The sequence below is a fragment of the Zootoca vivipara genome, chromosome 2 (genome assembly GCF_965207765.1).
Source record: "Zootoca vivipara chromosome 2, rZooViv2.hap1.1, whole genome shotgun sequence".
NCBI classification, from domain to species: Eukaryota; Metazoa; Chordata; class Lepidosauria; order Squamata; family Lacertidae; genus Zootoca; species Zootoca vivipara.
The window spans coordinates 102,924,757-102,935,419 of record NC_142584.1 but is presented as its reverse complement, the minus strand read 5'-3'; positions in this window follow the sequence as shown (position 1 = coordinate 102,935,419).

Genomic DNA, 10,663 nt, shown 5'->3' with positions numbered 1-10,663 from the left:
AAAAATAATGACGATACTACATGGCACAAAAGAGAAGAATTTTATTAACCTTGGAACATAGTTGTTTCTTTAACTTTTCATGTGTTTATAAGCTACGTTTCGGTTGTAGATAATCTCTGTCAAACATTTAACATCGAGCCTTCCTGAACCTCATCTAGATCCCCACTCTCCTGGCCTCTCAACTTCCTTCTACACACCTACCCACTCCCTCTCCCTCTCTTCAACTGACAAAACCGCTGCTCCCTCCTTTTAAACTGGGAACAGTCCCGCCCCCACCAGAATGTTATGTCAGTCAGGCTGGAGGTGGATTAACTCTTTTCCAGCCAGGTAGGAATAAATATTTCAAAATGGTGTCAATCCGTTACACTTAGGATTTCTCAGATGAGTGATGCCCAATTCCACATTGATAGATGCAGATACATTTAATTGGGTGTTATTGAAAGGGACAGAATTCAGCAGTGGTTTAATGATAAGCTTTGCTGTTCTGTAGTGTAGACGCGGGTGGCGCTGTGGTCTAAACCACAGAGCCTAGGGCTTGCCGATCAGAAGGTCGGCGGTTCGAATCCCCGTGATGGGGCGAGCTCCCGTTACTCGATCCCAGCTCCTGCCAACCTAGCAGTTCAAAAGCACGTTGTCAAAGTGCAAGTAGATAAATAGGTACCACTCCGGCGGGAAGGTAAACAGCGTTTCTGTGCGCTGCTCTGGTTCACCAGAAGCGGCTTAGGCATGCTGGCCACATCACCCAGAAGCTGTCTGCGGACAAATGCCGGGCCTGTAGAGCAAGATGAGTGCCGCAACCCCAGAGTCGTCCACGACTGGACTTAATGGTCAGGGTTACCTTTACTTAGTGTAAAATGGATGGACAACCAGACAGCTTGAAGAAGAAGAGGAAGGGATAGACCTGAGATCCCCAGACTACGGCCCGGAGGCCAGATACAGCCCAAAGGCCTCTTTTATCCAGCCCACAATGACGCCCGCTGCCGCCGCACGCTCTTAGCGGTGCGGCTGCCCACTTCTGGGTCAGAGGAGCTCCAGAAATAGTTTGTGTGCATGCACAAGCGTAATTTCTGGCGCACTTCTGGGTCGGAGGAGGCGCATGCGCACAAGCTATTTCCGGCGCTCCTCCAACCCGGAATTGGGCTGGAAATAGCGTGTGCGCACGTGTATGGGCACACACTCCCCCACCCTCTGCACCGCTGCGCAATTGGCGCTGCAGGTACTAGCCCGAAGTCATGTAAGTTTGGGGGCCCCTGGGATAGAGCGAAGGAAAGACATCAGAAAGAAAAATGTAGGTGGTAGAAAGGACAAAGAGGGCAGGCCTGTCCACTGGCACCTGTCCTTCCCACAGCTGGCATGGAGCTTTCCCTGGTAGATTACCGGTACCTTAAGGCAGTGGTTTTCAACCAGTGTGCTGTGGCGCCCTGGGGTGCCTCGAATTATAGTCTTCAGTACCACAGGCAACAATGACTTCTATCCCTCTTCCCTTCCCTCCCTCCTCTGATGCCCCTCTCACATCTCTGCCTCCCAAAGGCTTGTGTGGTTGTTGCAGCAGCCTTGGCTACAAGCTCCCCAAGCGAATGGTGCCTCCGGGGCTGGCCAGGGGGTGCTGGTTGCCAGGAGCTGAGGCGGCCTCGGAATAAGCAAGCAAGTGGGTGAGGGAGCCCAGCTAACCTTTGCTGTTGGGAATGGACGGACAAGTGGGAGGCTGGGCAGTCAGGCGCCACGCTGGCCTTTCTCGTACTTGCTGTGTGCAAGGCCTGCCTGGGAGCTGAGTGCCTGGCACCGAAGGGGATCCTCTCTGCCATGCTGGCCTGTCGGTGCCCGCTGCTGCCTCCCAAGATGGGTAAGGTGCTGTTCTCACATTCACCTTTGGCCAGTCTATGTCGGGCCACTAAGGCTGGAGGCATCCTCTTCCTAGGCCTCTGTGGGGTGGGGTGAGAAGGCACCTCTCTTTGGGGTGTGTGGGGGGGAAGTGGCTCCGAGACCAAGGGCAGTGGTGGAAGCTACCCAGAGGAGGACTCCCAAGGAGAGGGGAGAGGACAGGAGGCTGAGGGAACACTCCACAAGGGAGGGTATTCGAAAAGGGATGAGGGGCTGCCGGCTCTGCAGGCAAGGGGCCATGTAACTGGAACTGGAGGAAGAATATAGTTGGTCAAGGGAGCCATGGACTTTCAGAAAGGTGAAAAACATTTAAGTTAATGCAGCCCTTAACAGAAAACAATCCCCCCCCCCAGCTATAAAAAGTCCACCCATTGCTCCTCAGCCATAAGGGGGCTCCCAAGTATTATTGGTAAGCATACTTTGATGTTTGCCATCATTGGGCTTTCGTATCTAGGGATAGGCCAAATTGTACTGGCAAATAGACTTGCATCACCACCATTCTAATTCAGATTCAGGCCTGAGTGTTGTGTCTTACGTAGCCCAAAGAGCAGCAACCATGCACAGGGTGGGGGGCAGCAGCATACTTCAGGTAACCCTTAAATTTGCAGAAACTTTTTAGGGGGAGGGATACTAAGCAGTCCAATGAGGACTGGGCATAAAGGCCACAGAAACTAGCTTACTGGTGAAGGGGGAAAGGGGGCTTGTGAGCACTCTGCACTGCAACATTTTGTTGCAGCTCCCAATTACTAGATTTGCTGCGGGAGAGCAGTTTTAAAAAAAAGGTTTGGCCAATTTATGGCAGATTAAGCCCTGTCTCAAAATTCCCTGATTTCCATTCCTAAGCCTCTAAGTCACTGAATTCATTTTTCTTAAATGAATTGGTTTTCCAGTCCAGCGGCCTCCCCCAAGCGAAGTTTTTCTTTTTGAAGCACAAGACACACACACGTTACTTATTTTTTTAAAAAAACACAAACGATTTTCTATGACTCAAGCTGGTGAAAAGTTATTCTCTTTACTAACAGAATAATTCAGTTATGAAATGCAGAACGCAAAGCAGTACGTAATCACGTAGCACCATGGCACTGATTGCATCTGAATAGCAAGTCTCGCCATAATGATGGCTTCTAGAAAGAATCACCGTTTGTAAAATTATAACAGCTTACCAGATCTACGACGTAAAGCAGGGTTTTTCATAAAGAAACCTCCAATTTGGTGCCATTCATTTGCCCTCTTTCGTCCTCTGGTAAGAATATGGTACAGTATGTTTCCCAACTGTTATAGCCTCTTTGATGCGGTAGCTGTATTGCAGTTAATGCAATGATCACAATGATGTTGATGAAGCTTGCAATAAGAAGAGCCTGCTGGATCAGGCCAGTGGCCTATTTGTTCCAGCATTCCTGTTCTCCCTGGGGCCACCCAGATGACACTGGGAAACCCAAAAGCAGGACCCAAGCCCAAGATCCCTCTCCCCTTCTGCGCCTTCCAACAACTGGTATTCGGAAGGCTATGCTCTGTCTCTATGCGTGGAGGCAGAGCATAGCCAATTATTTTTATTTTAAGTTTTTTTATTTTTACACCCTTATCGCCAATGCAAAAACAACTTTATGCTAAACACATTTTAATCCAGAAAATTCAAATCATTCTTCCTAGTAAACTTGCTTGAAGTGGTCTCTGTGTTAAGGCAGTTAGAGAAATAATAGGCAGTTAGAGAAATAATAGGCATCCAAAATTGGATGATGGCATATATTGTACTTTGGAAGGTGAACAAGTGAATTAAATAATTGTTGATGTGGCTGAGTCAGCCGCATCATAAATGGTTCGTTCACCTTCTCAACTACCAATGTAATAGAAGCCATATGTATCCACAGTGTTGCCCTACATTCTGTATAGGGTAAATAGAATCAGTGGATTTCAGAAATGTGTTTTATTTTCCTCACTGCTTGCAATTTCCACTCCCCCCCCCCAATATTTGTACGTGTAGAGATTATATGACACATGCACACCTGCTACAACTTCACACATCTGATGAAATGCACTCTCATCCACAGAGGTTAATGCTGTAATAATAATAATAATAATAATAATAATAATAATAATAATAATAATAATGGTGCCACAAGATGTAACTTTTCCTCCTGACGCTGGTTCACTTAGGTTCCATCTCCCATTTTCCAGGCTGGTGCCTAGAAAATCTGGCTCCTGAGTTTAAAACCAATTGTTACAACCCTGCTGATAATGATTACTCATTTTCTTAAAACCCCTTCAAAGAAACCTGGGGTCTGTTGACAGCCCTGGCTGTCGGGAGGCAATTCTCTGTTTCATGCAGTGCGGTTAGTATTGTTTACGAATCACTTTCCACATATGCCAAGGCAATGTCCATAGTATAATAAAAACAACAAGAAGCAGTTTAAAAACACACACAAAAATAATAACACAAGAAGCTTTTTCAACTGGATGGGGTCTTGAAAGCAGATATATTTGACTTAAGAAAAAAAAATGCAACTATAGACTGGGATTCACAAAGCTCCAGTAGGAGCACACACCCCACTAGGATTTCTGACTACAGTGGTGCCTTGCTAGACGAATTTAATTCATTCCACGGGTCTTTTCTTATAACGAAAAATTCGTCTAGCGAATCCCATAGGAATGCATTGCATTTTTTTTTAAAAAAAAATTTGCCCATAGGAACGCATTAATTGAATTTCAATGCATTCCTATGGGAAACCGCGATTCGCTAGATGAATTTTTCATAAAACGAATTCGTCTAGCGAGGCAACCTCCGCTCAAAAAATCCTTTCGTTAAGCGGAAATTTCGTTAAGCAGGGCATTCGTTAAGCAAGGCACCACTGTACTTTTTGGTTCTTCCTTTTCAGCAGACTCCCATGTCACAAAACTGCTTCTGAAATGCCTCCCGGTTTCAAAAGCAGTATTGCCAGATGGGGCTGGAGGCTATGTGGTCAAGAGCTTGGCTTTTCCACTTTTCCTATATGTGTGTTGCTGCTGCAAACAGGTGCATCTACTGGGCGAAAACCTGCTGATAACCATCTGGAAAAGAAACATGTACAGTGGTACCTCGGGTTGCAGACGCTTCAGGTTACAGATTCCGCTAACCCAGAAATAGTACGTCAGGTTAAGAACTTTGCTTCAGGATGAGAACAGAAATAGCAGCGCAGCGGCAGGCCCCATTATCTAAAGTGGTACCTCAGGTTAAGAACAGTTTCAGGTTAAGAACGGACCTCCAGAACGAATTAAGTTCTTAACCCAAGGTACCACTGTACTGTAAAAAATGGTAGAAATGAGCAGAGGCCAAAGTAAATCAGAACACCTGTCCATTTCGAGTTCATGGAATTTAAAGCGGTTCTGGCAATAGATAATTCTGATACGCTAATTGTGGCTCAAAGCCAGAATGTTTTCCTGGCTTTTTCCGGTCGAGAGACAGATTCTGAGCCACGGTCTTTACACAGGAGTATGGCTATAGCCTCCTCTTTTTTTTACAGCCTATTCAGGAATGCTGAATCAAGGGAAGGAGGGACCATGGCAGCAGGCCCTAGATCTCTGAGTGCCTGGGAAACAGAATGGTGTGGAGACCGCCTCACACATACCCCAGTTGCACAGGCCTAAACACCATTCTAACCTTTTTCCAAATTCATTTCACAAGATTTATATACAGTACTGAGAAAATATAGAAGCAGTTTACAGAAAGAAAGAAAAAAGAAAGAAAACCCCAACAAATTTATTCGTGTAAAACAGTGTTAAACTGTTTAAAACATTTAAAAAATGAAATCATGGATAAGCTAAAAGCTAGATTAAAGTACGTCAATATTCTATATGCTGCATAGACTTCTAAACAAGAATGTTTTAAGCAGGCATCAAAAAGAGTACAATGAAGGTGCCTGCCTAGTGTCAATAGGCAGGGAGTTCCGAAGTTTCAGTGCTGCCACACTAAAATACAGATTTTTTTGCAAGGGTAGATTTGAGTATCATGCGGCATCTGTAGCAGTGCCAGTTATGCAGATTGAAGCAGCCAAGTCTGCTCATGTGAGGTAAGGCAATCTTGCAGTTAAACTGGTTCCAAGCTGTTGAGGGCTTTATATACCAATCGTAACATCTTGAACTTGGCCCAAATGGGCAAATGGGCAACCGGTGCAGGTATCTGAGCAGAGGTGTCATATGCCGACAGGATCTCTCTCCTGGCTGCCATCATGCCACATCATTCTGCGCTAACGGAAGCTTCCAGATCAGGCTCAAAGGAACCCCACCGTACAGCACATTGCAGAGATCCGGTCTCAAAGTCACCAGTGCGCAAAGAACCGTGGCCAAGCTCTCTTGATTCAGGAACAGAATTGTCGCTCTCATTCGCTTTGCAACTGGTTCAAGGCACTTCTAATCTTCAAATGAATGAATGGAGGTCAGGGTCAGCCTGAGCAATCCTGCTCTCTTCTCCCCTCTCCTCCATGTGAAAATTCCACCTTTAACTTGACATAGTGCCATCTTAAGCTCCCCCCCCCCAAATCCACTTCATCTTGGCAGCTTAGTGTTTTTTTTGTTTAGTTATCAGCCCAAAGATCCAACACTTCTTTGAAGAAGCCTTGGGGAGCGAGAGTTGAATGGAACAATACTGGCCGTCCCAGGATTCAGAGTAACTACTTCTTGTCGTCTGGCGCAGTGTGGCTGCTAAAGAGGTTGGCTGGCCCCACTCCCAGAATGAGCTTGAGGAAGAAATAAAAAAGGTTGCCGGTGGGGAACCAAAGCACAAAGGCAACACGCAAGTAAAATACTTGGCCCACTTTTAATTGGATAGAGGCTTGACTTGCTGCTGGGCTTGAGGATGGAAATCTATTTGAATTAAATATTGTGGCTCTAGTTCTTTCAGTGCACCTACTACACGGCCCAAAAGGCTTTCATTATTGCTACACCTCTCTTGGAGAATGATAGAGAGTCATAGAAGGATAGAGTTGGATGGGACCCTGAGGATCATCTAGTCCAACCCCCTGCATTGCTGGAATATGCCGTTGTCCCATAAGGCGATCGAACCTGCAACCTTGGCATTATCAGCACCACACTCCAACCAGCTCAGACACTGAGGTCCAGCTTCGAGGGCCCTCTAGCAGTTCCCTCACTGCGAGAAGTAAGGTTACAGGGAACCAGGCAGAGGGCCTTCTCGGTAGTGGCGCCCGCCCTGTGGAACGCCCTCCCCTCAGATGTCAAGGAAATAAACAACTATCTGACTTTTAGAAGACATCTGAAGGCAGCCCTGTTTAGGGAAGTTTTTAATGTTTTATCATGTTTTCAATATTTTGTTGGGAGCCGCCCAGAGTGGCTAGGAAAACCCAGCCAAATGGGTGGGGTATAAATAACAAATTATTATTACATTATTATAACCAACTGAGTCTTGCAATACTGAGAAGCTTCCAGCATTTAAAAGTTTTCTCCCACACCAACTCTGTTCTCTGGATATTCTAACTTCTTCATGCGCCAAACTACTGTATCTGCAATCTCCCTAAATTTCCCAAGATGCAGTCTAGAGGCGGAGTCAACTGTGTGGTACCCAGAATTACATATATGCCTGCAGAGGCCTTAAGAGGTTTCTGGATCAACAAATGGCCCGTCTATTCCAACATTTTGCTCTCACAGTAGCCGACCAGATGCCTGTAGGAAGCCTGCAACACCAGCAAATTCCAGCAACTCGTGTTCAGAGGTTGCAATGCCTTGGAAAGTGCCCCTTTAACCTTTTTATGTTTTTGTTGTTGTTTGATCTGCATTCCTTTCAAAAGACAGCAGATGGCACAGGTCACATCATAAATATTACTCTCTTCCATTTGGTCTGCATGCGCTTTGTCCTCAAGTTTTGCTTTTATCGCCTAACATCACTTCAACAGCATACTTTTAAGGGAGGGACAAGGCCCTGAGGTAAGAGATGCTGGCTGTTGTACAGGCATGGGTAAATCAGCACTAGATCTTTGCTGAGTTAGGGTTGCCATATTTCTAGAAGTAAAATTCAGGACACAGAAGTTGTTAAGCTTTTTTTTTTTTTTAACAACCCTGGTTTGGTCTGTTTTCCAGAATCCTGGCATGAAGCATTGTCTCAGCCATGCAAGATTTGGTCTGAATTTCTGTTGAATAAGTGTTAGTAATGAGAGGATCCATTTTCTCTCAGGAGTCTATCTCATGGTTTCAGTTTGCAGCTCGCCAAGATGTTTTATGCTGACACTGTATTTTCTCTGAAAATTCAATAAAAATATATGTTAAACAAAACAAACATTGTTTTATATTTTATTATGGATAATATAGGGAACTTTTAGCAGTAAGACAGTAAAAGTGGGCTAGAAATATTTCCACCTTTAATATTTAATATTTTAATATTTCCATCTTTAAGATTTTCCCATTATCTTTTGCTAAGGGTTTTTAACCTGGACTTGGTTTGAAATTTGCATACATTCGCAAGGACCTATGAACATAGCTGTCAAGTTCTCCCTTTTTTAAGGGAAATTCCCTGATGCTGAATAGGCTTCCTTGCGGGAAAAGGGAAAACTTGACAGCTATGCCTATGAGTGGTAGCTTTAAGATATTTTCATCCTGGAATCAAAAAAGTCAAAATTCCACCACCCTGCCTTGGGCCGGAAACCACTGAAGAACCTTTGGCATTGTGAGGTGATGGAAATAATAATAATAATAATAATAATAATAATAATAATACCCTGCCCATCTGGCTGGGTTTCCTCAGCCACTCTGGGCGGCTCCCAACAGAATATTAAAAACACAATAAAACATCAACCATTAAAAACTTTTCTAAACAAGGCTGCCTTCAGGTGTCTTCTAAAAGTCAGTTGTTTATTTCCTTGACATCTGAGGGGAGGGCGTTCCGCAGGGTGGGCGCCACTACTGAGAACGCCACTTGGGGAACTGGGAATGCTGGGAATTGTTGGAAGATATTGCTGAGGGTGCAACCCAGGCTGTGCACATCTCCCCCCCCCCAATCATGGGAGTTATAGTTTAAGGATGCTGGGACCTGTAGCTCTGTGAGGGGTAAGGCCCTCCAGCCCCATTGCCCGTATTGCAGAAAGATCCAGCTGCTGTTTCAGTCAGTTTTAGTAGAGCGGGCAGCACCTTCTCCTTTGCCTCAGGCAACGCAGTGTCTTGGCCTAGTTCAAGCATGGCCAAACTTGGCCCTCCAGCTGTTTGGGGACTACAATTCCCATCATCCCTGACCACTGGTCCTGTTAGCTAGGGATGATGGGCGTTGTAGTCCCAACACAGCTGGAGGGCCAAGTTTGGCCATGCCTGGCCTAGTTGGAAGAAGAAAGTGGAGGGGGTTTTAGAGTCAGGAAAGTAACTGTCCTTCTGGAACCTTCTGCCTGAGAAGTAGCTTCAAGATTAGGGTGGTCCAGCTCACCTCTGTGGGAGAGGTGGATGTGATTTTGGCATCGTGCTGTCTACGATAAGCAACAGCCCACACAGAATTGGGCTGGAAATCTTCCACAGTTGTCGTCCCCCTCCCCATCTTTCCTGGATTAAGTCTGAGTTGTTACCGGTGAAGGCTTCGTTCCTGTTGTGAATGGCCAGCTCTCTCCTTTCAGACCTCATTTAATCAGACAGCCCCATTCACCCTTGATCTCTCTTCTTTCTCTCTCTCTCTCTCCACCTCCTCTCTCCTTGCCATTGAATGTGCCTTATTGTAAAGCTCTCCTCGCATGGAGTTCCTTCCCACTATGGGGGGGAGGGTTCCCCTCCCCACACTCAAACAAAAGTCTCCCAAACCCCCTATTCTAGCTGGGAATTATTAACAGTCGGGCCCCCACTAACCACCTGCCAGGACTTTGGCCAAGCAAAACACTTCGCTCTCCCTGCTCCGAAACACTTCAGGCCTCGTGAAATGCAAAAGCCGAGGCTGAAGAAATGAGAATTCACATCCCCTCCTTTAATCTGAAAACTCCTTTGTAGCAGGAAGGGGTGGTTTTCTTTTTCTTCTCAGAATCTGAAATGTACAGAGAGCAAATACTAGGGTGACAGCTGCAGAAGCTGTTATGAACAGCAGATAAACTGTTAAAGTGTGTGGGTAGGAAAAAAAACTCTGAGAGGAGGAATATGTAGGCTTGTGCAATACAGAAGCCCTTTTGGGAAGGCCTTTTTTGGATGCTATGTTAAATGTGTGCAAAATCTTCCCATAACCATCTAGTTGGCCGCTATGACTGGACAGGCTTTTCATCTGATGCAGCAGAACTTGTCTTGTGTGCAGTAAACATGCTCTTGTTTGCTTCTGCACATGCTGGGTGAGCCTTATGTGCATTTTATTTATATACCCTTACAGATTAACTCTACCTAAATATGCATGCTATGGTTTTTCCCAGTAGTGATGTATGGAAGTGAGAGCTGGACCATAAAGAAGGCTGATTGCTGACGAATGGATGCTTTTGAATTATGGTGCTGGAGGAGACTCTTGAGAGTCCCATGGACTGCAAGAAGATCAAACCTATCCATTCTGAAGGAAATCAGCCCTCAGTGCTCACTGGAAGGACAGATCCTGAAGCTGAGGCTCCAATACTTTGGCCACCTCATGAGAAGAGAAGACTCTCTGGAAAAGACTCTGATGCTGGGAAAGATTGAGGGAACAAGGAGAAGGGGACGATAGAGAATGAGATGGTAGGATAGTGTTCTCGAAGCCACCAACATGAGTCTGACCAAACTGCGGGAGGCAGTGGAAGACAGGAGTGCCTGGCATGCTCTGGTCCATGGGGTCACGAAGAGTCGGACACGACTAAACGACTAAACAACAACAAATATG